This window comes from Rhinatrema bivittatum, chromosome 7 (assembly GCF_901001135.1).
Source record: "Rhinatrema bivittatum chromosome 7, aRhiBiv1.1, whole genome shotgun sequence".
Taxonomy (NCBI): domain Eukaryota; kingdom Metazoa; phylum Chordata; class Amphibia; order Gymnophiona; family Rhinatrematidae; genus Rhinatrema; species Rhinatrema bivittatum.
Genome location: NC_042621.1, coordinates 87,756,918 through 87,784,471, shown reverse-complemented (window position 1 = coordinate 87,784,471; position 27,554 = coordinate 87,756,918). Strand labels below are relative to the sequence as shown.

General features: G+C 47.1%; 1 protein-coding gene across 1 annotated transcript in view; it reads left to right on the top strand.

The window, feature by feature from the left end:
* ZFPM1 (zinc finger protein, FOG family member 1) overlaps positions 1-27,554 on the top strand; it is a 253,909-nt gene that overhangs the window by 138,590 nt on the left and 87,765 nt on the right. The window lies entirely within an intron of this gene.

Here is a 27,554-nt window from a genome sequence, read left to right as displayed (position 1 = left end):
TGGTTCCTGGTGGCTGTGTGACAGGGAGGTTGTGGAGCTGGAACAGAATATGGTTATAAAATTCCCTCACGGGCTGCTTTTATTGTATGTGTCTCATTCCAAACCATGAAAACTTTTTTTTTCAGTTTGTTTTATCTGTGCCGGGACTCCTGTACAATAATCTTTCCCTGCCTGGAGTCTTTTTGTAAAAACCTCAAGGTTTATTATCAGGGAGAGCAGCCGGGGCCATCCAAGGAGGGACAGCCTGTTCTGATGGACAGGGTGGGAGAGATTGCTGCGATTAACGACTCTTGCCCTATTTTTTTTTTTTAGCGTTTTGGTATGTGTGGGTGGGAAAAATTATTTGTGTTCTTGTTCTTTATCATTTCAGGCTGGCTTTGACACCAGATAGAACTATTTGTGTTAGATTAACAGGCTATGCCCAAAAAAAAAAAAAAAACCCCAGGGAGTAAAAGGGGGTGAGGAGAGGGGCTCGGAAAAAGTGTCCGGCGTTTCTGGTACAGGAACAGATCCTGCAGGGTCAGCTGCTTTCAAAGCTTTAAAACAGCAGTGGTATTGTAGCTCAGTGAAACTGCGAGCGGCTGTGTAAGGTGTTGAGACTGTTCTCTTTTTGGATAGACAAAAATATGTAAAAAAAAAAAAATAATAATTTTTTTTTTTAAACAAACGAGATAGTCTTCAGTTCTTTTGGAAATGCCGCCCTGTCTGTCCCCCTTCTGGCCGGGGCTTGGCTGCAGGGTCCAGGGCTTCCAGCTAGCTGCTGAGGGTCAAAGGGCAGCGAGGACGGGGAAAAGGGACACTACCAGACTGTATCTGTTCTAGTTCGTGTTTAGTCCCTGGAGAGTTTTATAGAGCTAGCAGTCAGGACAGCTGCCGAGGGGAGGGGGCTCCGGGTTCAACACCCAACTCTGCCTCTGATTCTCTGTATGGCACTCTCTCCTAATGGCTTCCACCTCCCCTGCCTATGTTTTACTGTTAATAGGCTGCCCTTTGGCATTGAGAAAGATCAGTCTCTGCTCCTCTGGAGGCTTTCAGAAAGGTGCCTGCTGCAGGCCGGTGCACACAGCCTTCTACCCCAGTGGTGGCTGCATGCATACGCCCGGCCTTCAGTGCCTTTGAGGTCCGCTCTGTGTGAATGTTGGTAGGGGGAGATGCCCACATTCTGTGCCGCCTCCTTCTCCGGAGTGAGTCTCCCTGTTTCCCCCGGCCTCGCTTACGCTTGGAAGGCTGTTCAGAGGCTCCTGGGCCTTATCTTAGGGCAGAGGAGGGCAAGGAAAGCTCATCTGCAGACAATAAACACATTAGTCATTGGAATAACTTCCCATCAGCAGGAAAGATTTGATTTTGGCCTAACTTGTTTGTTTGAAAGGCCTGCCTCTTACTTTTCTGTAAATTACATATCCTGATAACAGTAGAAATCCCATTAGTTTCCTTTTTTGAGCCCATGTGAGAACCTCTTATTGCTGTAAGAGCACCTCTCACGAAGACCCAATGTTCAGGTGAGATCTGCGCACCCAGGCTGAGGGGGTTTGTAATGGGGGGGGGGGGTTTGTGGCGTTCCTCCTGTGGTGGTGCAGATGTTCTTTTAGCCAAGCAAAGAGAGGGAGGGTGCATGAGTTTTTGAGTTTTCCCCTCTCTTGCTCCCGGGTACGTCTGCATGGGGGGGGGGGGGGGCAAGGTCCCTTTGAGCCCCTCCAGGATCATGTGGAAACAGCACTTTCCATACTGGGTCACAGGCCTTGCCGGGGCAGAGGTCTTACCCCTCTCTTTTTCTTATTTTCCCATATTCTGCTCTCCTTCCTGCTCTGATTATTGCTGCTCCCTCACTTGAGCTAAAAAAAAAAATTTCCATTTCCTTCTTTTTCTCTTCAAACAAATTCATGTAGTCCAGTGAAAGCATGTATGAGTTTTGGGGATTCAGGTGTGTGGGGAAGGGAATTCTCATGCGTGGGCATGTGGATTTAGGGACGTGTGTATGCGCATGGGGGGGGATAGAGGGGGGTGTGTGTGGTGGGAGAGGGAGCTGAGTGCGGATGTCTAGCATGGGAGCAGAGAAAGCATCAGGAAGAGAGGGAAACTGTGCCAGCCCTGTCTGTCCTGCTCCACGGTCATTGTAAAATAGGGCACACACCCTCGCATGCACGGGAGACTCCTGGAAAGCGTGTGGTGGTTCCTCTCCGGCCTGACCGCTTGATGCAGTAGGTGTGGCCATGCCCAGGGGAAATACGACGGCGTTACCTCCTGGAAGGGACCCCGATGGGCTGAACTCTGCCTCCCTGTCTAGGAATGCACAAGGCACGTCTCTTATCAGTACTGCTTCCAGTGCAGCCTTGGACAGCGCAGAGCTAACCTAGCTGCGGATAACTGAACTATTGTTTCTCACCAGATGGACAAAAAGCTGATTCTGCTGTCGAGTGATGCTCTGGAAATGGTGGAGGGTGTTACTAAAAGCATTCCTGGGCGAGGAATTAAAGGAAGGGATTTGAACTATGCTCGCTCAAAGTGCTCAAATGTCCAGTTTTACACACCTTCAAGCAGAGGAAATCACTTGAAGTTACAGTCTTTGTGCTTTCTTGACCTGCTTCTCACTGCTAACTCGCTAGCTTTCCTCTGGGGCCTCTGGGGCCCCTGGGGTGAGGCTGTTACTGTGCTAAGCCCTGTGTTTGGTGCCGTACTTTACCTCTGTAGACCCTCATTGCATTTCAAGCCAGCCAGCCTCTTGGATCATCAATGCTGGCATATTTGAACATAAGACTTGCCCATAGTGGGTCAGATCAAGGGTCCATTAAGACCATTATCTTGTTTCTTTTACTCGTCTTTTTCAACCAGCCAACATGGGGTGGCGGTGCTAATTGCTAAATCTCTGTCCTTCCAGGTGGAGGGTACTGTTGCCAATCCAGAGAGCAGATATCTCATCGTGCGGGGAGTGTTACAGGGCTTGAAAGTTTTATTAGTTAACGTCTATGCCCCGAATCAATACTCTCATAGTTTCTTTATCTGACTGGTCTCTAGGCTGACCTCCTGGGAGGATTATAGCATCCTCATGGGGGGGGGCGACGTCAACATTACCGATAACCCAAGTATAGATTGTAGGCCGGCAAAAACCCCTCGAAAAAATCAGGGTGATATTGGCATTAGCTTTTTATGTAAAGATTTACAACTAATTGACATTTGGAGGGCAATGCACTTAGACGAGGCGCATTTTATGCATTTTTCTCACCCACATAACCTTTACACCCGCCTGGACTACTTGCTCCTCACCGAATCGCTTTATTCCATGGTGGAGTGATGCTCTATAGAACCCACCCCGTTTTCTGATCATGATTTAGTGGTGTGTCACTTGGGCTTTTCCTCGGAAAGTAGACCTCTCAGGGCATGGAAAATGTGCCCCTGGCTGTATGAAGACCCCAAATTTGCCCCCTTCCTGAAAGCTAAGTGGGAAGAATACCGCTCCTTAAACGGTGGGGGTGAAGTTGATGATATTATTTTCTGGAATGGGGCCACATTTTAGCGTACCAGGTCAGCCAGAGAAAAAACTTAATTCTAAATTGCTCGTATTAACTAAGAAGCTGATATCTCTGAAGCGTTCCCATGCCCAAACACTAGACGAAACCACCAAAAGGGAGCTAATGTTAACCCGACAGGATTTGAACGCTCTTCTTTGTTGCGCCGGAGGTGGACCCTTGGGCTGAGGTGGGGTTGACGCAACCCGTAGGCAAAGACCTACGGGTCCCCACCGTCAGCAGGCAGACTGGGCTGAAGCTAGAGGCCGCTGGAGCTTCACCTATACCAGCCCTCGTTCCCCTCGGGTTGAGCCTTTGGGTGCCAGGGTCAGCAGGACTTAGGTGGGCCTCGAGGTTAGCTAGAGATGAAAAGTGATTCAGCCCAGAGACAGCAGCGGTAGATGGAGTAGTCCTACCCTAGACTAGATTCAGTACTGGAACTCAGGCACCAAAGGAACAATGAGTAACTGGAGGCGCTCAAGCAAAGGAAGGCCCTAAGCCTTGTAAGTCCACGTCCAGAGGATAGGCTAGAGGAGGCGTCACTGACAGGCTAGGATCAGAGCCAGCGGCAAGTGAAAGTTGTGGCAAGCAACGTAGAACTCTGGACACAGGAAAGTCTGTAGCATAGTCGTTCAAGGCAAGGGTCAGGGCACGGAGAAGGCAGGCGTAGTCAATCAAGGCAATGGTCAGGGCACAGAGAAGGTAGGCATAGTCAATCAAGGCAATGGTCAGGGCACGGAGAAGGCAGGTGTAGTCAATCAAGGCAATGGTCAGGGCATAGAGAAGGCAGGCTTGGTCAGGCATAGCGGAGATCCGGGGCTGGAGAGAAGCTGAAGAGTAGTCAGGCAAAGCGGAGGTCAAATCCAAAGAGTCAATCTAACACATAGATGAAACAGGAACAAGGAGAACAGGAACCGGGAACCACAGGAAACAGGAACACAACGAAGAAACGATTCTAGGATCAGCAACGAGTATGAGGAGTACGAGGAGACCTGTTGCAAAGGCAATGCTATGGAGCAAGGCCTGAGCTTTTATACGCTGAAGAGTCTTGATGTCCGCATCCGGGTCTGCGGCCAGGTTCCCGCCATGGGCCCTTTAAAGGAACTAATGATGCGCACGCGCCTAGGAAGGGGCGCAGTGCTGATGTGGCGTCTGTCCGCGGGCGACGTGGAGAGGCCTGACGAACAGGGACATCTTGGCTGGTAACACTGGGTAGCATGGCAGGGCCGGAGGCACCGGAGGGAACCTGAAGTCAGAGCTGGCGGCCCACCACCACCAGCGACAAGGAGCCAGGAGCTGGAGTCCGTGTAAAAAGGTAAGAGGGCTGCACCACGGGGCTGCCGTGGGCGACACGCGTAACATTCTTACTCTTAAAGCTCAGTGGAATCTTTTATTCTATAAATTCAGACTCTATCAGTGGGGAAACAAACCCGGGAACTAATGGCCAAGCTGATAAAGGGCAATAGAGGTCCCCGGGGGGTCATAAACCATTTACAGAGTAACTCTGGTATGATTACCGGAATCCCGGATATTCTATAGGCCTTTACCCAATACTACCAACAAATATATATGGCCCAATCTTTTTTCCCTGTGCAAAGAGACAAATTCTTTTGGGATATTGAAATTCCACAAATTCCTGCCATAGCTCAGAAACAACTAGAGGCGCCTATTTAACCTGAGGAGATTACAGTGGTCATAAAGAAACTGACCCTTGCCAGGACTCCTGGGCCTGATGGGTTGGGTCCCGAATTTTACCGCATCCTGGGACCACAGGTAGCGGCTCAAATGGTTGCAATGTTTCGGGTTGTGAGGAGCAAGGGTTACTTAGATAATGATCAAAATATTGCCCTATGGTATTGCTCCCTAAACCTGGTAAGGACCACGACAGCCCAGAAGGATATAGACCCATATCCTTAGTCAATCAAGACATTGAAGTATTAGCCGCTGTTTTGGCTGCCCGACTGAATAGGGTTCTAAGGGATGTGGTGCATAGAGACCAGACAGGTTTTGTTAAGGGGCGTCTTCCCACATCGAGTTTATTAAAAGCCATACTGGCATTACAATCCTCCCTCAGATGGAACCCGGACGACGTCCTCATAAGCCTGGATGCAGCCAAGGCTTTCGATTGTGTGGAATGGCTATATTTGCTGTGGTCCCTGGGAAAATTTGGGCTGGGTGAGGAATTTATCAGCTGGGTTCGGATGCTGTACACTTACCCTCAGGCCCAAATTATGGTTAATGGAGTCCTTTCTAAGCCTTTTTCTTTGGGGAGGGGTACCCATCAAGGCTGCCCTCTGTCCCCCTTACTCTTCGTCCTGTCCCTAGAACCACTAGCAATCAAGCTTCGCACGCTGCCCAATTACCAAGGCATACAAATAGGACGTCAACAGATTAAACTGGGGCTATATGCAGATGATATGATGTTATTTGTACGGAATCCGAGAGAGACTTTGGTCTCTCTCGGATCAACAGTCCATTGATCATTTTGGCTCCTTTGCGGGTTTACGACTTAATCTAGACAAATCAGAAGTCTTACCACTGGACGCTGCTTTACCGCAGCGCTGGGTAGGCACATTCCCCCTAAGTTGGGCGACTGCATCTATAAAAATATTTGGGAATCTACCTAGGTGTGCAGAATAAGAAAGTATATGAAGCCGATTTCCTCCCAATAATGGAAAAAACTAAACGTCAACTGGACCGATGGCGGGATCTTCCATTGTCTCTCTTGGGGAGGTGTGCTGTTATTAAAATGGCGGTTCTACCCAAATTTTTATATTGTCTTCAAATGTTGCCTCTGTGGGTAAGGGACAAAGATTTGCATAGCTTTAAATCCATGATTGGGAGCTTTGTATGGGGTGGGAAACATGCCCGTATTAAATATGACACTCTTCGGCTGGACAAGGGTCTGGGAGGCACGGCATTACCAGATTTGAGAGTATACAATGTTGCCTGCTTATTGTGCCACATCCAAGATTGGGCATCTGGTGGATGATTTGTTAGTGGAATGGACCACCCCATTTTCTCCGCTTAATCTTCTGCATAAGCCTAGCTCTAAAGTGGACCCTTGGATGTCGTCGTCATTTTGGATGCGGGCACACAGCAAGGCTTGGAAGTGGTGGCGTACATCTATTCACCGTAGCTGCCATGTCTCCCCCTTTTTCTCTCTGGTGGGAAACGGCAATTTTGTCCCAGACCAGGGAGGGGGCATCTTTAAGCAGTGGGCCTCAAAAGGACTTTGCTTGCTCCATCAGTGGGTGGATGAGGATAGCTCCACTATTTGCTCGTTTCAACAAGCCCATTGGGAGATTTCCTCCTCAAAGTTCTTTGCATGTTTTCAGGCTCGGCACTACTGTTTTTATATATAGAAGAGAGACTTGAGCCTATTAGCACTATCCGATGAGGAGGACACCTTTTTTGATACCTTCCCGCACTTCAGCAAAATCAAGGTATGGATGAAAGCTACTCTGCCCAACACTCACTCACTTCACCTGGCGACCAAATGGCAGGAAGATCTGGGGGAGTCAATAACTGCAGAAATCTTGAAAAGAGCCTTCTCCAGAGTGGGGAAACAATTGCCCTCAGTGGCGCTCCGGGAGACCCAGTTTAAGCTCCTCCATCATGCATATCTTTCTGGGCGCATCCAGGTATGTATGGAACTCTAATCTATGCCTCAAATGCGGTACGCAAGTAGGAAATCTCTGTCATATGTTCTTTGGATGTACAAAACTGGGTCACTTATGGTCTCAAGGGAAAGGATTGGTGGAAAGAGTCTTGGGCTGCACGATTCCCTGGTCGCGGAGACATTGTTTTACTTGCATCTTCTGAGGTTCTTCCAAAAGGTGGCCTAAAATATGTATTGCCCTGGTACTGGCAAAAAAACCCAAATTCTACTGACATGGAACTCTGACCTGCTACCCACCTCACAAGCGTGGAAAAGTTCCATGCAACAAACAGCGCAAATGGAACTCTTACGACAAAACTCCATTTCCCACCCAAAAACTCCGAATGGCTCTACAAAGTTACTTTCGGCTGTGGGAATGAACTCTTATTTTCTTATGAAGGCTATAACGCTCTGCTTCATACTGTCTAAGACATTAGGGTGTGTGAAGTATGAATGTGGTGTGTGTGTGCATGGTCTGTGTTCATGGGGAGGGAAGGGGGTTCTAGAATAATGTAAAATGGATCTCGGGGAGTGCATTAAGCTGTAGCCTGCTATACCGACATTCCTGACTGTACTCTCATTTATAAGTCACTCTAACGCAGAATGGTGAATCTAGCGAAAAGAGGGGGGGGGGGGGAGCGGGCCTGCGAAAGCCGGCAGCCATCGCACCACTGCGGTGTTATCGCTGCCGGCGTTCGCACCCAATAGTGCCATCATGAATGGTGGTCTTATTGGGCTACGATAACAGTGCTTACCTTATCGCCACCAGGGAAGACATCGCAGCGTCCTCCTCCTTGCCGCCCTCGGCAAGCTATCGCACGTGAAAAGGGACTTTTCGCATGAGATAGCCACTTATCGCACGCAATAAGCAATAGAAAATGACCCCCCCCCCCCTTAGTTGGCTATATATTATGCTTATGTTTGTCATTCCTCTGGTTCCAATAAAAGATGCGTTTTAAAAAAATAATATTTTCTCTTATTAGTTTCCCCTGGTCTTTGTACTTTTTGAAAGTGTAAACAACTGATTAACATTTACTTGTTCCATTCTACTCATTTTATTAGACCTCTATCATATCCCCCCCATCAGCTGAGTCTTCTTCAAGCTGAAGAGTCCTAACCTCTTTAGCCTTTTCTCATAGGGGACTTGTTCATTCCCTTTATCATTCTGGTCACCCTTCTCTGTACCTTTTGAAATTCTGCTGTATCTTTTTAAGATGTGATGACCTGAACTGCACACAATACTCAAGATGAGGTCGCACCATGGAGTGATACAGAGGTATTATGATATTCTCTGTTTTATTCTCCATTCCTTTCCTAATAATCTCTAGCATTCTGTTTGCTTTCTTGGCTACTGCTGCTGCTCACTGAGCAGAAGATTTCAATGTATTTTCAACAATGACACCTAGATCCTTTTCCTGATTGGTGACTCCTAATGTGGAACCCTGCATTTTGTAGCTGTAATTTGGGTTACTCTTCCCTAAGTGCATCACTGTGCACTTGTCCACATTAAATTTAATTTGCAATTTGCATGCCCAGGCTCCCAGTTTTGTAATGTCCTCTTGCAATTTCTCACAATCCTCTTGTGATTTAACAACTTTGAATAATTTTGTCATAAGCAAATTTGATCATCTCACTTATTGTTCCCATTTCCAGGTCGTTTATTAATTTATTAAAAAGCATTGGTCCCAGAACAGATCCCTGGGGCACTCCACTATTTACCTTTTTCCATTGGGAAAATTTACCATTTAGCCCTACTCTCTTTTTTCTATCCTTTAACCAGTTGGCAATCCACAATAGGACACTGCCCCCTATCCCATGACTTTCTAATTTCCTAAGAAGTCTCTCATGAGGGACTTTGTCAAATGCTTTTTGCAAATCCAGATACACTATAGCAGCTGGCTCACCTTTATCCACATTTATTTTCACTCTCAAAAACATGTAGCAGATTGGTGAGGCAAGACTTCTCTTGACTAAATCCATGTTGGCTTTGTCCTATTAAACTATGCTTATCTATATGTTCAGCAATTTTGTTCTTTATGATAATTTCTACCATTTTGCCTGGCACAGACATCAGACTCACTGCTCCGAGGTTTCCTGGATCACCCCTTGATCTTCTTTTAAAAATTGGCATAACATTGGCAACCCTGCAGTCTTCAGGTACCATAGACGATGTTACTGATAGTTTACAAATTTCCAATAGCAAGTCTGCAATCTTATTTCTCAGTTCTTTCAGCACTCTGGGATGTACACCATCTGGGCCAGGTGAATTGCTACTCTTTGGTTTGTCAGTTTAGTTTAGTCTTCCAGGTTCATTGAGATTTGTTTCAGTTCTGCTGAATCATCACTTTTGAATATCATTTCTGGCATGGGTATATCTCTAACCAAAGTAAGAGAGGGAAAAGGATCAACTGTCCAATTCACAACTTTAAACTGAATCATAGGCAAATGACAATATCATAAAGATCTTTGCTTTGAAGTTTCAATCCGCGGCCTCTCGCCTCGCAATGGGCCGCAAGCCTTAATCAGCTTACAAAGCAGCATATAATATTTAATCACTTATCATCATTTGCTCATATCAGTACTCAACCTAATTAGAATTTCTTAATTTTTCACCACAATTTTATTTCCAAACTTCCCTAAAAAAGGTTATAAATGTGAAACAAAAGCTATGCTTCCCACCAACATTAAAATTAAAGATTTCCCAAATACAAAACTTTTTAGAGAAAGGAATACTTAGCCGATGCCTCGTAGGATATCACATTAAATCATGATCTAATGTGATATCCTACGAGGCATCGGCTAAGTATTCCTTTCTCTAAAAAGTTTTGTATTTGGGAAATCTTTAATTTTAATGTTGGTGGGAAGCATAGCTTTTGTTTCACATTTATAACCTTTTTTAGGGAAGTTTGGAAATAAAATTGTGGTGAAAAATCAAGAAATTCTAATTAGGTTGAGTACTGATATGAGCAAATGACAATAAGTGATTAAATATTATATGCTGCTTTGTAAGCTGATTAAGGCTTGCGGCCCATTGCGAGGCGAGAGGCCGCGGATTGAAACTTCAAAGCAAAGATCTTTATGATATTGTCATTTGCCTATGATTCAGTTTAAAGTTGTGAATTGGACAGTTGATCCTTTTCCCTCTCTTACTTTGGTTATTGACTACATTGGAGAGGTGTGCTGCTTCTTTGTTTGATGGGTATATCTCTTACATCTTTCTCAGTGAATACCGAAATAAAGAATTCATTTAGTCTCTCCGCTATGGCTTTGTCATCCCTAAGTGCTCCTTTTACCCCTTGATGATCTAATGGTCCACCTGACTCCCTCTCAGGCTTTTTACCTTGAATGTACCTGAAAACGTTTTTATTATGAGTTTTTGCTTCCACCGCAAGCTTCTTTTCAAATTCTCTCTTTGCCTTCCTTATCAGTGCTTTGCATCTGACTTGCCAGTGCTTATGCTGTAAGAGCATTAGGAGTGCGAGGGCATTTCATGTTTGCAGCCAGCGCTGCTGCCCTAAACCATGCTGGGAAGTCTGGAACAGGCCTTGAATGTAAGCCGAGATTCAGCAGCAGAAACTTAAGGCCAGTTTGGTGGAAACTGACCAGCTGCACAAACACACAGACTTCTCATCTCCTCTTTTCAGATGCCTGTGTGCGCTCAGGAGTCTGTGTGTACACGTTAAGAGTACGTGCATGGGCGAGTGTGTGCGCGTGCATGTTCTGAGAGTGCCCACGTGTGTGTAGAGGTTAATTTGTAGGGGAACGCAGCTCTGGCACTTCCTTCCAGGCTTAAGATGCAGAGCAGCAGGGGGTATTCTGCTTCAGCCCTTCCCCTCCAGGGAGCCTGCAGGAAAGAGAAGAGGGGGGGACCTGAGCCTGGAGCACACAGAGAAGAGAATAGCCACTCTGCCCTCTAATCCAGCCCCACCCCTCTTTTTCCTCCTCCTCCCCATCTTGTCTTACAGAGCCAAGAACAGACACAAAAAAGGTTTGAATTTAGCACCAGCTTGAACCTTGTGAGCAGCACTGCCAGGGCTTCAACCCTGGCCTTGATGAACGGCACCACTGCTGACAACTTTCAAACTTGTGACAATTCAACCCCGTTTCGTGTCCATTACCGAGGGGCTCAGCTTCTGGCAGAACAGCGCTCTGCCACCTTCTTTCAGGGACCCGAGAAAGCGGAACAGCGCCGGCAGTGTCTATCAGTTCTGGCTCCTCTGGGGAAACAGGACAGAGCCAATAATTGCATGGATTATGTATGCACACACCCCCAGGCTCTTGGAGGGAGCAGAGAAGGACAGACAGGCCCATGCAGTAAGATGTGCCCAGCCTAGTACATGGGTTTACTCGCACTTGGCTGCGCGTTTTGGGCGTGGAAGAATAGCGTCCCATGCAGTAAGGAGATCAGCGCACCCAATGCATGTATATGTAGATGAAGACATTATCTATTACCGCTCAACGCAGGAAAGCGCACCTAAAGGTTGAGCACCCAACTCGCATTTTTTAATTTAACTCCAGCTCTAGAGGTGGAGTTCAATTGACTCACAGTCCAGGGCTCATGAGAAACATTAAAAAATATGATCCTGTGTGTTGCGATAAATGTGTCCTTTTCCTTAGTATCAACATAAGGACATAAGATATGCCATACTGGGTCAGACCAAGGGTCTATCAAGTCCAGAATCCTGTTTCCAACAGTGGCCAATCCAAGTCACAAGTACCTGGCAGGATCTCAAACATTAGATAGATCAAAAGCTACTATTGCTTATTAATTACCGTCATAGCAGTTTATGGATTTATCCTCTAGGAACTTTTCTAAACCCAGTTACACTAACTGCTGTAACCACATCCTCTACCAATGAATTCCAGAGCTTAACTATGCACTGAGTGAAAAAGAATTTTCTTTGATTTGTTTTAAATGAGCTACTTGCTAACTTCATGGAGTGCCCCCTGGTCCTTCTATTATCTGAGAGAGTAAACAACCGATTTACATTAACTTGTTCAAGTCCTTTCATGATTTTGTAGACCTCTGTCATATCCCATCTCAGTCATCTTTTCTCCAAGCTGAACAGCCCTAACCTCTTTAATCTTTCCTCATAGGAGAGCTGTTCCATGCCCCATATCATTTTGGTCTCCCTTCTCTGCACTTTCTCCATTGCAATTATATCTTTTTTGAGATGCAGGGACCAGAATTGTACACAATGGAGCGATACAGAGGCATTATGACATTTTCTGTTTTATTAACCATTCCCTTTCTAATAATTCCCAACATTCTGTTTGCTTTTTTGACTGCCGCATCTCACTGTACCGAAAATTTCAATGTGTTATCCACTATGACGCCTAGATCTTTCTTGGGTGGTAGCACCTAATATGGAACCTAACATTGTGTAACTATGGCATGGGTTATTTTTCCCTATATGCAACACCTTGCACTTGTTCACATTAAATTTCATCTGCCATTTGGAAGCCCAGTCTTCCAGTCTCACAAGATCCTCCTGCAATTCATCTGAATCAACTTGAGATTTAACTACTCTGCATAATTTTGTGTCATCCGCAGATTTGATCACTTCACTCGTCATACCCCTTTCCTCAACCCACAGCCATCCTTCTCTTACCATTACTCATGTTGACTATGAAGAATGTGTTCGTGTATGAGATGAGAGAGGAAGAGTTCACACCTGGTCCTGGCACCGCCCATCCTAACCCCCTCCACAGTTCCACTTCCTTTTTGACTACAGATCAAGCCCTGTGTGTGTGCATATATGTTTGAGTGAGTGCATGTGTACATTTGTGTTAGAGTGTGTGTGCATGTTTTCCATTTTGAGTTTTTTTGAGTTTTCTGTGTTTGTTGTTTTAAATTGTGAATATTTACAGTGTGCTCCGCACTGGACATGTTTTGGAAGATGCAGGTTATAAAATTATTAAATAAATCAGGGTGTCTATGTTTAGTGTGTGTGTTTGCCGCAGAAGCAATGCTTTTCCTCTTCTTTGTTACCCCTTCCCAGTAAAAGGAAGCAGCGTAGCAGATCAAGCAGTGAGCGCACTTCATCTCTTCCAAACTCTTACCCTTGCTGTGGGAGGACGAATGTCTCAGTTTGCACCAGCACCAGCACCCCCTACCCTCCTCACACCTTCCTTGGTTTCTTTCCCTTTTTTGTAGCTTTTATTCCTAGTTTTTCTCATCTTGTTTGCATTTTTTTTTTATATATAAATTTTTTATAATACAATATTTTTAACATCTTTCACTGAGTTTATTCTTTAGCCACAACTTAGTGTTTATGCTTTGAATTTTTGCATCATCTGTTGTGCAACTTTTTCCTGGCGTGTGTTCTGTCTAGCGTGTAAGTGCGAGATTCAACAAATGAGAGTGTTTGAAGAAAGCAGGCCCCTGCTGTGTCCGCCTCTGCCTGTGCTGCCTACCTGAGTCCCTCACTGTCTCTAGTTGGTCCTATGTAGAATGGCAGATGCAAAGCAGCGGAGGCATGCTCGAACTCCCAAGAATATATCAGAGGCCATATTCATTATACTGCTCGTGGCACGTCATGCTGTGGGGGACGAGGATCTTGTGCATTATAGTATTCTTGGAGGACAAGCAGGATGGCAGTCCTCACACATGGGTGACATCATCCGATGTAGCCTGGCAGGGAAAATTTATGTCAAAGTTTCTAGAATTTTGACTGAACATGCTCACACATTCATTATGCCATGCGTCCACGCATGGTCCCCCCCAGTCTCTTCTTTTCCACAGAACTTCATGTCTCGTGGTTAATGAGTCTCTCTCTCTAATTTTTCACGGCATCTCCGAATTTTATTGTGTCTGACTTTTTGTCCTGTATTGCTCGGTTGTTGCAGGGTCCCCTCAGTTCTCCCCATATCTTAGCCAGGGTTTTAGATGGTTCTGGTAAGTTTCCTTTTGCTGTTGATTACCCGGGGCGGTGGTGCACTCAGTGCCTGCCAGCCATCAAACGCCACTGCTTTCGATTTTGATATTGCACCCTCTTTCTTTCATGACGTCATGTCCTCGTCTGGTTTTAAGGAGTGCCCTCATTGCACGAGGATCATGTCTATCATGGACCTCCATGATAGATGTGTCCTCTGCCTGGGGGCATTACATGATGTCCAGGGTTGCAGCAAGTGCATCAACAATACCCTAAAGGGTATAAGATTGAGCTTGATAAGATGGAGCATCTCTTCAGACCAGACAAGACTAATCTATTGGCACTGGCATCAAGGGACCTTGGAACTGCAGTGATAGACACCGAGCAACAGGGTCAGTCTCAAGGTCCAGGCCAGCACGGCCAGTGAGTGCCTCGGGCCCCGTCCTCTACCTATGACGGTGAGGACGAAGCTCCTTATGACCCCTGGGGGATGACTCTTTCGATATTTTGAATTCGGTGCATCAAGGGGCCTCCCCTCTGAACTGTCTCATCTCGACAACAGTAGAACATCACCAGAAGACCTCTCCTTTGCAAGTTTTTCCTATTTATTTGATGGCGGAAACCATCCCCTTTCAGTTACAAAAGGAGGAAGATACCTGGCAAAAGATACTGGATATTCTCCAGTATGTGGAGCCTCCTAAGGAGATCATGGCAGTCCCAGTGCATGATATCCTTATGGAGTTACTGCTGAGGATATGGGAACACCCCTTCTCTGTGCTTCCTGTCAATAGGAAGGCAGATGCGATCTATCTTGTCCAGGAGGCGCTCAGATTCAGCAAGCGTCCACTGCCCCACCAATTGTGGTCATATCCGCTCTCAAGAAGGCTAAGCATACTTGGATCCATTTCTCAATGCCCCTAGGGAAGCATCTTAGGGCCATGGATGCTATTAGGAGAAAGGTGTTTTAGGGTGCTATGGTCATCGACCGCATTGTGGCCTACCAGCTCTACATGGGCAAATTTATGCGGGACATCCTGAAGCAGGTGCAGGGAGTGGCTGAGCAGTTGCCTCCAGGTGTTGGTGCACAAGGATCTGGAGTGCGGAAACACAGGGTCAGGTCAACTTACAGTCTTTTTGAGATGGCATCAAGAGTTTCTGCAGCAAGGATCAGTGCCTGCAGGCTTGCCTAGTTGCAGGTTTTGGATCTCCATCAGGAGGTGCAGGAGTGGCTCACTGACGTGCCGTGCACTGGAGAGAATCTCTTCAGTGGTAAGTTGAAGGACACGGTGGCCCAAATGCGGGACCACCATATGACACTCCAGCGGCTCCCTGTGGCACTTAGCACCCAATCTCTTTATCCAGGAGGTCTTCGAAGTCTGGCCACAGAAATGTCTTTCTTCCATCCAAAGAGATACTATCCCCTGGCACCTTGGCCTCGTCAGCAGCAACTCCTGATTCCAAAGAAAACAGGAGAACTCCAAAACATCCTAGACCTAAGGGCCTTGAACAAGCTTCCCCTTCTTGCAAAAAGGAGACTGGCTTTGCTCCCTCAATCTGAAGAACGTGTACACTCACATCGAGATCTTCCCTGGCCACTAAATATCTGTTTTGTGGTGAGACAACAGCACTTCCAGTACCACGTTCTGCCATTTGGGCTAGGATCAGCCCCACATGCCTTCGAGAAAGGTTTAGCAGTGGGGGCAGCACACCTGTGCAGACTGGGAGTCTATGTTTTCCCCTATCTGGACAATTGGCTGGTTAAGAGCACCTCTTGTGCAGGAACTGAGTCTGTGTGCTCGACCATCCGGGTGCTGGAGTCACTAGGGTTGGTCATCAACTACCCCAAGTCCCATCTCAGCCCGTAGTTGGACTTCATTGGAGCTCTGCTAGACATGGCTTAGGCCAAGGTCTTCCTGCTCTGGCAATGGGCCATCAATTTGATGACCATCATGGCAGAGATTCAAGCAAGCCAGCAGGTTTCACTGTGGATTGTGTTGAGGCTGCTGGGCCACATGGGTGCAACAGTACATGTCACTCCCTTGACATGTTTGCACATGCAGAGAGCCCAGAGAACCCTAAATTCCAAGTTGCGACAAGTCACTCAGGATTTTACGGGACTGCTTCCGAGTCACCATGTCTCTCCAGGACTCTTTTTCCTAGTGGTGGGAAAATTCCAGTTTGGAATGGGGGTATTCTTCCAAAGTCCTTGGGTCCAAATTATGCCAACAATGGATACATCCATCCTAGGCTGGAGGGCTCATGTCGATGGGCTCCACACCAAAGGAACAACTGTGTCAAATCAATTTCCTGGAGCTCCAAGCAATCATGTACGCTCTGTGGGCTTTCAGAGATCGCCTGACCAACAAAATGGTACTGATACAGACTGACAACAAAGTGGCAGTGTGGTATGTCAACAAGCAGGGAGGTAAGAGATTGCACTGTGTACATTTCTGGTCGCCGCATCTCAAAAATGATATAGTTGCGATGGAGAAGGTACAGAGAAGGGCAACCAAAATGATAAAGGGGATGGAACAGCTCCCCTATGAGGAAAGGCTGAAGAGGTTAGGGTTGTTCAGCTTGGAGAAGAGACGGCTGAGGGGGGATATGATAGAGTAAGATCATGAGAGAGTAGATGTGAATCAGTTATTTACACTTTCAGATAATAGGACGACTAGGGGACATTCCATGAAGTTAGCAAGTAGCACATTTAAGACTAATTGGAGAAAATTCTTTTTCACTCAACACACAATAAAGCTCTGGAATTTGCTGCCAGAGGATGTGGTTAGTGCAGTTAGTGTAGCTGGGTTCAAAAAAGGTTTGGATAAGTTCTTGGAGGAAAAGTCCATTAACTGCTATTAATCAAGTTTACTTAGGGAATAACCACTGCTATTAAGTGCATTAGTAGCATAGGATCTTCTTGGTGTTTGGGTAATTGCCAGGTTCTTGTAGCCAGGTTTGGCCTCTGTTGGAAACAGGATGCTGGGCTTGATGAACCTTTGGTCTGACCCAGCATGGCAATTTCTTATGTTCATATGTTCTTATGTACCTTCTGTGTCAGGAAGTGGTCCAGATATGGTTGTGGGCCCTCTCCCAGAGGATGGTGCTTAGGGCCATGTATCTGGCTGGAATGGAGAATGCAGTTGTGGACAGACAATCACTCCTTCAGACCCCACAAATGGTCTCTGGATTGAGGGGTGAGAATCGGATCTTTTGCTTGTGAGGAAACCCAGAGATGGATATATTCACAGTGCCTTGGAATAGGAAGGTTCCTCAGTTCAGCTCCATGTATAGGGCACATGGCAGACCAGTCTCAGAAGCCTTCTCTTGCTATTGGGCCGCAGGTCTCCTGTACATGTATCCTCCAGCTCCACTGGTGGTGAAGAATGTGTTGAAGCTTCTCGAGGACAAACAGACCATGATCCTCATAGCCCCTCATTGAGGGAGACAGGTTTGGTTTCCACTCCTCCTGGAGATGGCCATCTGGAAACCAATCAGACTGGGGACTTCTCCAGATCTCATCACCCAGGATTGAGGGAGCTTGCGCCATCCCAGCCTTCAGGCCCTGTCGTTCACAGCCTAGATGTTGAGAAGCTGATCCTGCCACTACTCAGTCTCTCGGAAGATGTGTCTGGGGTCCTTGTAGCTTCTAGAAAGTGTTGTGGTAGTGGACCCTTGGATCAAAGCAAGATTGACACTACCTGCAAGGAGGAGCCCTGCAGGTCCTCACCATTGACAGGCATCCTGACTGGAGCAGAAACCCAAAAGGACCGTCAGCAGTACCAGCTCTCGTTCCCTGCAGGTTGAGCCCTTGGGTGCTGGGGCCAGCTGGACTTAGGTGCAGGTCTCTGGATGGTGAAGAATCTGCTGCAGGCTGGAGATCCGCTGAGAGCCATTGGTACAGGCTAAAGTTCAGAAAGCCTGCAGGCGGAGTCAAGAGGTACCAGAGGTTGGAGAAGGCAGCAAGCACGAAGACAGGCCAGAGGTCGAGGCAGGCAGAAGGCGGGTGAAGTCCAGAAGAGGTCCTAATTCAACCAGACATCGATCCAAGAAGAGAATGAAGTATACAAAGCCAACAAGTCAGGAGTCCAACGAGTCAGGACCTGTTGCTGAGGTGTTTGAGTCTGGGCAGGTCCGGGTTTAAATACCTGCGCCCTGCTGACATCATCGGAGGGCGCTATGGTAGTTTTACCGCCGTGGGCCCTTGAAAACAGCCCACGATGCGTGCACGCGTGCCTAAGGCTGTCCCCCATGCAGAGCTGCATGTCTCACATGGCTGGGCCCACGTGGCATTGGGAGAGATAAATGGCCAACCGTGGGCCTGCAGCCGACCGAATGCAACAGTAAGGCTTCCACTAGAAAGTCCTATGGGCTAAAGTGGAGGAGGTTTTCTGTGTGGTGTGAGCAAAAGGTCCTAGATCCTTTTTCCTGCTCACCACAAAAACTGCTTGATTACTTTCTACACTGTTCGGAAGCTGGTCTGAAGACCAACTCCGTTAGAGTTCAGCTGAGTGTGATTGGCGCATATCACCTTGGTATCGAAGGTAAGCCTATCTCTGTCCAGCCCATGTATCTACCATACACTAAGCTTTTTTATGATAGGGTGGTCTTGCGCATGCATCCTAAGTTCCTGCCCAAGCTGGTGTCAGATTTCCATCTTAACCAGTCCATTTCCCTGCCAGCATTCTTTCCCAGGCCCCATTCGCACCAAGACGAACAAGCTCTGCACGGTTTGGACTGCAAGAAAGCCTTGGCCTTCCATCTGGAGCAGACAGAAGCCTATAGACAGTCCACCCAGCCTTTTTTCCTTTTGACCAGAATAAGTTGGAGATCGCCGTTGCCAAGCAGATGCTTTCCAATTGGCTAGCAGATTTTTGTTATGCCCAGGCGAGATTGCACCTCGGGGGCCATGTCAAGGCTCACTCTGTTAGAGCCATGGTCGCGTTGGGGGCCCACCTGCGAGCAGGTCCATGGAGGAGATCTGCAGAGCTGCGACGTGGAGTTCCATCCACTCATTTACATCAAATTACTGTCTGGATAGGGGTGGCCGACGCAACAGTAGGTTTGGCCAGTCTGTCTTTCGTAACTTCTTTGAAGTGTAGATCCCAACTCTTTTCCCGCCTAAGGCCTTTCTTTTCAGTCTGCTCCCTCTTGTTACCGACAAAACTTGTTGTTGTTGTTGTGCCTTGGCACTTTGTTTGGTGTTTTGTTGTTTCCCTTTTATGTTGGGGGGGGGGGGAACTATAGCTAGGGATGTACCCACGTGTGAGGACTGCATCCTGCTTGTCTTCGGAGAAAGCAGAGCTGCTTACTTGTAACAGGTGTTCTCCGAGGACAGCGGGATGTCATTTCTCATGAAATCAGCTCACCACCCCGCAGAGTTGGGTTTCCACTGCTTGGGATTTATTCTATTTTTATTTTTCGTTCCTCAATTCGATGTTATAGGACTGAGGAGACCCTGCGTGGATGTGTTGTATAATGCCATTCGTGAGCATGCTCAGAGAGGCTCAGTGAAAGTTCTAGAAACTTGACATAAGATGCCAGGCTCCATGGGACGATGTATCCCATGTGTGAGGACTGGCATCCTGCTGTCCTCAGATGACACCGGTTACAGGTAAGCAACTCTGCTTTCTATCTGTCAGGGCCGTCACAAGGGGTGCACAAGAAGGGAGACTGCCCTAGATGCCAAGCTGGGAGCTTTCTACTTCACCCTACTGAGTCAGTCTGCGAGCACAAGAGCCCTAAAAAAAAAAAGGGAGGGGGGGTCGACAATCTGTTTTCTCCAGTGACTGCTCTGCCACCTGTACCAGACAAGCAGGGGAGCCCCTTCATTCTGTGCTCCTGGGTCAGTTTTTACCTCGCATGTCTTGATCCTCTTTTTATCCTTGTTTATTGCCTATCCCTCTCATCACTTTCACATCCACAGCCTATAAGCTGCCCCTCAGATCCTCCCCTCTCTTATCTCCAGTGCTTGCAAGCTGGAACGCAGGATTTGGTGAGAGAGGTAACTGTGGTGGGGCCACTTGGCAATAGTGATCATAACATGATCAAATTTGAACTAATAACTGGAAGGGGGACAATATGAAAATCTACAGCTCTAAAACTAAATTTTGAAAAGGGAAACTTTCATAAAATGAGGAAAATAGCAAAAAACTGAAAGGTACAGCTGCAAAGGTTAAAAGTGTAGAACAGTCGTGGACATTGTTTAAAAATACAGTCTTAGAGGTGCATTAAGAAAGGTGGGAGGAAGGCAAAATGATTACTGGCATGGATAAAAGGTGAGGTGAAAGAGGCTATTTTGGCCCAAAAAACATCCTACAAAATTTGGAAGAAGGATCCATCTGAAGAAAATAGGAAAAAGCATAAGCATTGTCAATTTAAGTATAAAACATTGATAAGGCAGGCTAAGAGAGAATTTGAAATGAAGTTGGCCATAGAGGCAAAAACTCACAATAAAAACTTTTAAAAATATATCCAAAGCAAGAAACCTGTGAGGAAGTCGGTTGGACCGTTAGATAACTGAGGGGTTAAAGGGGCTCTTAGGGAAGATAAGGCCATTGCAGAAAGACTAAATGAATTCTTTGCTCCTGTGTTTACTAATGAGGATGTTGAGGAGATATCTGTTCCAGAGATGGTTTTCAAGGGTGACGATTCAGATGAACTGAACCAAATCACTGTGAATCTGAAAGATGTAGTAGGCCAGATTGACAAGCTGAAGAGTAGCAAATCACCTGGACCAGATGGTAGGCACCCCAGGGTTCTGAAGGAACTAAAAAATGAAGTTTCAGATCTGTTAGTTAAAATTTGTAATCTATCATTAAAATCATCCTTTCTACCTGAAGACGGAGGGTGGCCAATGTAACCCCAATATTTAAAAAGGGCTTCAGGGACGATCCAGGAAACTGTAGACCAGTGAGCCTGACTTCAGTGCTGAGAAAAATATTGGAAACTATTCTAAAGATCAAAATCACAGAGCATATAGAAAGACATGGTTTAATGGAATACAGTCAGCATGGATTTACCCAAGGCAAGTCTTGCCTCACAAATTTGCTTCATTTTTTTGAAGGAGTTAATAAACATGTGGATAAAGGTGAACCGGTAGATGTAGTGTATTTGGATTTTCGGAAGGTGTTTGACAAAGTCCCTCATGAGAAGGATAGGAGGCGATGTCCTTTCGTGGATTACAAACTGGTTAAAAGACAGGAAACAGAGAGTAGGATTAAATGGTTAATTCTCTCAGTGGAAATTGGTAAACTGTGGAGTGCCTCAGGGATCTGTACTTGGACCGGTGCTTTTCAATATATATATATATATATATATATAAATGATCTGGAAAGAAATAGACGAGTAAGATAATCAAATTTGTGGATTATACAACATTATTCAGAGTAGTTAAATCGCAAGTGGATTGTGAGAAATTGCAAGAGGACCTTGCAAGACTGGAAGATTGGGCATCCAAATGGCAGATGAAATCTAAAGTGGACAAGTGCAAGGGGATGCACATAGGGAAAAATAACCCTTGCTGTAGTTACACGATGTTAGGTTCCATATTAGGAACTACCACCCAGGAAAGAGATCTAGGTGTCATAGTGGATAACACATTGAAATCGTCGGCTCAGTGTGCTGCGGCAGTCAAAAAAGCAAACAGAATGTTGGGAATTATTAGGAAGGGAATGGTTAATAGAACAGAAAATGTCATAATGCCTCTGTATCGCTCCATGGTGAGACTGCACCTTGAGTACTGTGTACAATTCTGGTCGCCGAATCTGAAAAAAGATATAATTGCGATGGAGAAGGTACAGAGAAGGGCGACCAAAATGATAAAGGGGTTGGAACAGCTCCCCTATTAGGAAAGACCAAAGAGGTTAGGGCTGTTCAGATTGGAGAAGAGATGGCTGAGGGGGGATATGATAGAGGAGTTTAAAATCATGACAGGTCTAGAACGGGTAAACGTGAATCGGTTATTTACAGTTTCGGATAATAGCAGGACTAGGGGGCACTCCATGAAGTGTTGCGAGCTGCCCCATTGATCCTCCTGCTCTCTCACTTTTCAGTGCCTCTGAGCTGCTCATCAGAGACCCCTTCTCTCACCTCTAGTTCCTTTTGAGTTGCCCTTGATATGGAAAGTTGACAGTCTGGGCTCTGTTTGTCACAGCTATTCTGTGGCTATCAGCAGCTCAGGGACAGCAGTGGTGCTGTTCCCCCCTTTCCGGCACAGGATATCACGACGCTCATCGTATCTTTCTGGGACCTAATCGCTGTGTGCTCAGCTTCCTCCCTCTGCCCGCACTTCCTGGGAATGGTGGCTGACTATCCTTGCAGGAGCGACGCGGAGCTGTCGGCCTGGCTTCCTGCATGCAGCTGAATCAGGGAAACTGCTAAGAGAGGCCAAAGTTAACCCAGGCGAAGACAGTGCTGCCTCCGGCCTAGCCCCAGCCCCAGGTCCTGCATTCAAACCTACGGAAATAATTCGTGTTCTTGACAGAAACAGTCTGAATAAATCAGAGATGCACCACCACGGGATTTCCGATTTTCAGGAATTTAGCAGAGGTTGGGACAACATTGAGATGAAATGAGTGTTGGAAGTTCATTTCTGAAAAACGAGAACTGTACAAGATAAAATGGTATGGTTTATATATAGGCGTCACCTGTTATCCCTGAGTTAGCATTTTGGGGGTTTGCAGGTCCTTACACATGCACGGCAGCAGTGCATGGCCCGAACATTTACAGTGAGAGGTGCAGATGGCATGGGGAGGCCTTTCCATGCTATGCAGTGCTGGCAGAGGCCTTCAGGCTCTAACTGGAGGGTGCTCCTGCTTACCCACTATAAGTGCCCTTCAGCTATCAGGAAGAAAGTAGGGGAGGAAGGGGCTTCAGAGTTTTGCAGCTGACACCATCTCCTTCTGTAGGAAGCATTAACTGCTTCACAGTGTCACTGTTTTCCATGATACAACAGAGGGAAACCGGAGACCCTGGCTGCAGGCAGGAAAGAAGAGAGATCTTTGTCAGGGCTGTAATAGTATCAGGAGGCCCAGGAAGGCAGGTAGAAGATCGTGCTAAAATAGATTCTGCTCTTGACTCAGCTTGTGAAAACTTCTTTCACACTGCACCTCGCCACGTCTCCTCACACAGCCACCTCCCATAACATCACGCTACACCACACCATACCTCCCACCACACCACGTCTCCTCACACAGCCACCTCCCGTAAATTAACGGTACACCACACCATACCTACCACCATATCACATCTCCTCACACAGCCACCTCCCATAACATCACGTTACACCACACCATACCTACCACCATATCACATCTCCTCACACAGCCACCTCCCATAACATCACGCTACACCATACCATACCTACCACCACACCACGTCTCCTCACACAGCCACCTCCCATAAATTAACAGTACACCACACCATACCTACCACCATATCACGTCTCCTCACACAGCCACTTCCCGTAACATCACGCTACACCACACCATACCTATCACCATATCACGTCTCCTCACACAGCCACCTCCCGTAACATCACGCTACACCACACCATACCTACCACCAAACCACGTCTCCTCACCCAGTCACCTCCCATAACATCACGCTACACCACACCATACCTTCCACCACACCACGTCTCCTCACACAGCCACCTCCCATAACATCATGCTACACCACACCATACCTACCACCTCACCACGTCTCCTCACACGGCCACCTCCCATAACATCACGCTACACCACACCATACCATACCTACCACCAAACCACGTCTCCTCACACAGCCACCTCCCATAACATCACGCTACACCACACCATACCTACCACCAAACCACGTCTCCTCACCCAGTCACCTTCCATAACATCACGCTACACCACACCATACCATACCTACCACCAAACCACGTCTCCTCACACAGCCACCTCCCATAACATCACGCTACACCATACCATACCTACCACCACACCACGTCTCCTCACACAGCCACCTCCCGTAAATTAACGGTACACCACACCATACCTACCACCATATCACATCTCCTCACACAGCCACCTCCCATAACATCACGCTACACCATACCATACCTACCACCACACCACGTCTCCTCACACAGCCACCTCCCATAAATTAACAGTACACCACACCATACCTACCACCAAACCACGTCTCCTCACACAGCCACCTCCCATAACATCACGCTACATCACACCATACCATACCTACCACCAAACCACGTCTCCTCACACAGCCACCTCCCATAACATCACGCTACACCACACCATACCTACCACCAAACCACGTCTCCTCACCCAGTCACCTCCCATAACATCACGCTACACCACACCATACCTTCCACCACACCACGTCTCCTCACACAGCCACCTCCCATAACATCATGCTACACCACACCATACCTACCACCTCACCACGTCTCCTCACACGGCCACCTCCCATAACATCACGCTACACCACACCATACCTACCACCACACCACGTCTCCTCACAAAGCCACCTCCCATAAATCACGTTACACCACACCATACCTACCACCAAACCACATCTCCTCACACAGCCACCTCCCATAACATCACGTTACACCACACCATACCTACCACCACACCACGTCTCCTCACACCCAGCCACCTCCCATAACATCATTCTACATCACATCATACCATGTCTCCTCATAGCCACTTCCCATAACATCACGTTACACCACACCATACCTTCCACCACACCACGTCTCCTCACACAGCCACCTCCCATAACATCATGCTACACCACACCATACCTTCCACCACACCACGTCTCCTCACACAGCCACCTCCCATAACATCATGCTACACCACACCATACCTACCACCTCACCACGTCTCCTCACACGGCCACCTCCCATAACATCACGCTACACCACACCATACCTACCACCACACCACGTCTCCTCACAAAGCCACCTCCCATAAATCACGTTACACCACACCATACCTACCACCAAACCACGTCTCCTCACACAGCCACCTCCCATAACATCACGCTACACCACACCATACCTACCACCAAACCACGTCTCCTCACCCAGTCACCTCCCATAACATCACGCTACACCACACCATACCTTCCACCACACCACGTCTCCTCACACAGCCACCTCCCATAACATCATGCTACACCACACCATACCTACCACCTCACCACGTCTCCTCACACGGCCACCTCCCATAACATCACGCTACACCACACCATACCTACCACCACACCACGTCTCCTCACAAAGCCACCTCCCATAAATCACGTTACACCACACCATACCTACCACCAAACCACATCTCCTCACACAGCCACCTCCCATAACATCACGCTACATCACACCATACCTACCACCATACCACATATCCTCACACCAGCCACCTCCCATAACATCATGCTACATCACATTTTACCTACCATACCACCCACTACTACACCACATCTCCCCTCACCAGCCACCTCCCATAATATTTGCCACCTCCCATAACATCACGCTACACCACACCATACCTACCACCATACCACGTCTCCTCACTGCAGCCACCTCCCACCATGCCATACCACGCCACTCCACGCCACTCAGGTCACACCATATCATCTCTCAAGATTACACCATGGCACCACCCATCATATCACAATACACCACTTCATTCCACTTCCCACACCACATCGTACCATTCATGACACCCCAGCCACCTCACAAAGTAACATATGACACCACTTTATACGTCTCCTTTTATAATCTGTTCTGTGCTGGGCCTGAAACAGGATTTGGTCTCCACAATTCATTATTACACTTAGAACTGAAGCAGCCATTCTGGCTAAGCCAGTTAGTGATTTTGTTGTGGCTGTTATGAAATGTTAGTGTAGTGGGAGTGTGAGGTGCTTCCCTGTGACTCAGTTCCATGTTCGGCCTGGGATAAAGTAGTGTGGTGGTTGTTTTAACCGACGTGAATAAAGTGAAATAAAGGTTAACAAATAAAAATTAAAAAAAAAAACCCCACAAAAATAAGATGAAACTGTTTATTTTGGACTAAGCCTGCCCTAGCACTGGGCACTGAAAGGAGAGCCTGCAGTTACCAGGCTTCGAGCAGGCTGTCGGAAATATGTTTAATTCTCTCTTTCTTCCCTTGCAAGGTGTGCAGCTGTGGATGGAGAAATGGTACTGGGCTTGGCACTTCTTTCCTCTGTGTACCCTCACATACGTGCGAGCACACACACACAATGTATGCATGTTCAGCTCACATATGTCACCCATGTCTTCTCCCCGAGGAGTGCTTAGCTGGCCGGTGGCAGAAGATGATAAGAGTGCTAGTGACGGTTTGCAAATGGTGAGTTAGGAGCCTATTCTCAGGTCTGGCAGTGTGACTCCCACTGGCCCTAGGACCCAAACATGCCTCCCCGCTGCGACCTAGTGAACAGAAAGGGGCAGCACAAACCTTATCGGTTAAATCGCACAGAATCTTCTCTCCGTTTCTGCTAGGGTGCTGGTGAAAAGCCTGAAGCCAGCCTTGTACTGGGAATCTGTAGGAGCAGGTTTCTGCACAGTATGAATATATGGGCAGTATATACCGTAAGAGAGAGGTTTTCTTGTCATCACGCCAAGCTTTCCAGACTCGGTGGGTAACAGAGCCATCAAAATCGACATGTGTTCACCTTTAACATGTCAAATCAATTCTGACGATTGCTACTTCAGGTTGCTTTGTTTTCATAGCTGCTGTCAACTGGTCTTGATTCTGCCATGTAAATAGCTGAATATCTCTGGGATTTGCGGCCCATGGAATTTTTTTTCCTGTGGGAAATAGGACCCCAGGTCTTTGGAAAGCATCTGCTTCCAGCTTCTTGCTTTGGGAGGCTTTTGGAAGCAAATGTTCTTCGGATTCAGATTAACATCTTTTCTGTCGTAAAAGTGCCCCAGAGGAGTCCTCGTGATGGAGGGACCCAACTGGACCATACTAGCAACGGGGCCCAGTAAACTGGCTGTCATGAGAGTAGGGCCCATCCATTCTGTACAGTGCTGTGTACATCTAGTATGCGCTGCGCGAATGATTAATAGCCTGCAGTGAACATCTGAAATACACTTTTAAGACGTGACCGTTTGGTGCTGGGGTGGGGGTGATGCTCTCAGGGCTCCGTCACTGCTCTATCTCCCTGGGGTTTCTTGCTTTGCTATTTTTCTTCTGTGTAAATTATTCTTCATTAGATTTTTGATATTACGGGAAGCGAGTTTCTAATTGTCAGGAGTTCGCAGCAAATCGCAAAGAGAGAGTGTGCTTAGATTTGATGTGATTTTCTAGACCTCGTGCATGAGGTTGACCAATCTCGGGACATTGTTTTAAGACCGTCAACGTAAAATAAAGGCGGCCTGGTCCTGGTGGAGCAGCTTGGGGACTAGCATCTCTTTTCTTTCAGTTATATGCTTGCTAGGACTTTGGTGTCACGATTTAATAATCAGTTTGGTCTGTAGTTCTCAGAATTATTTAGATT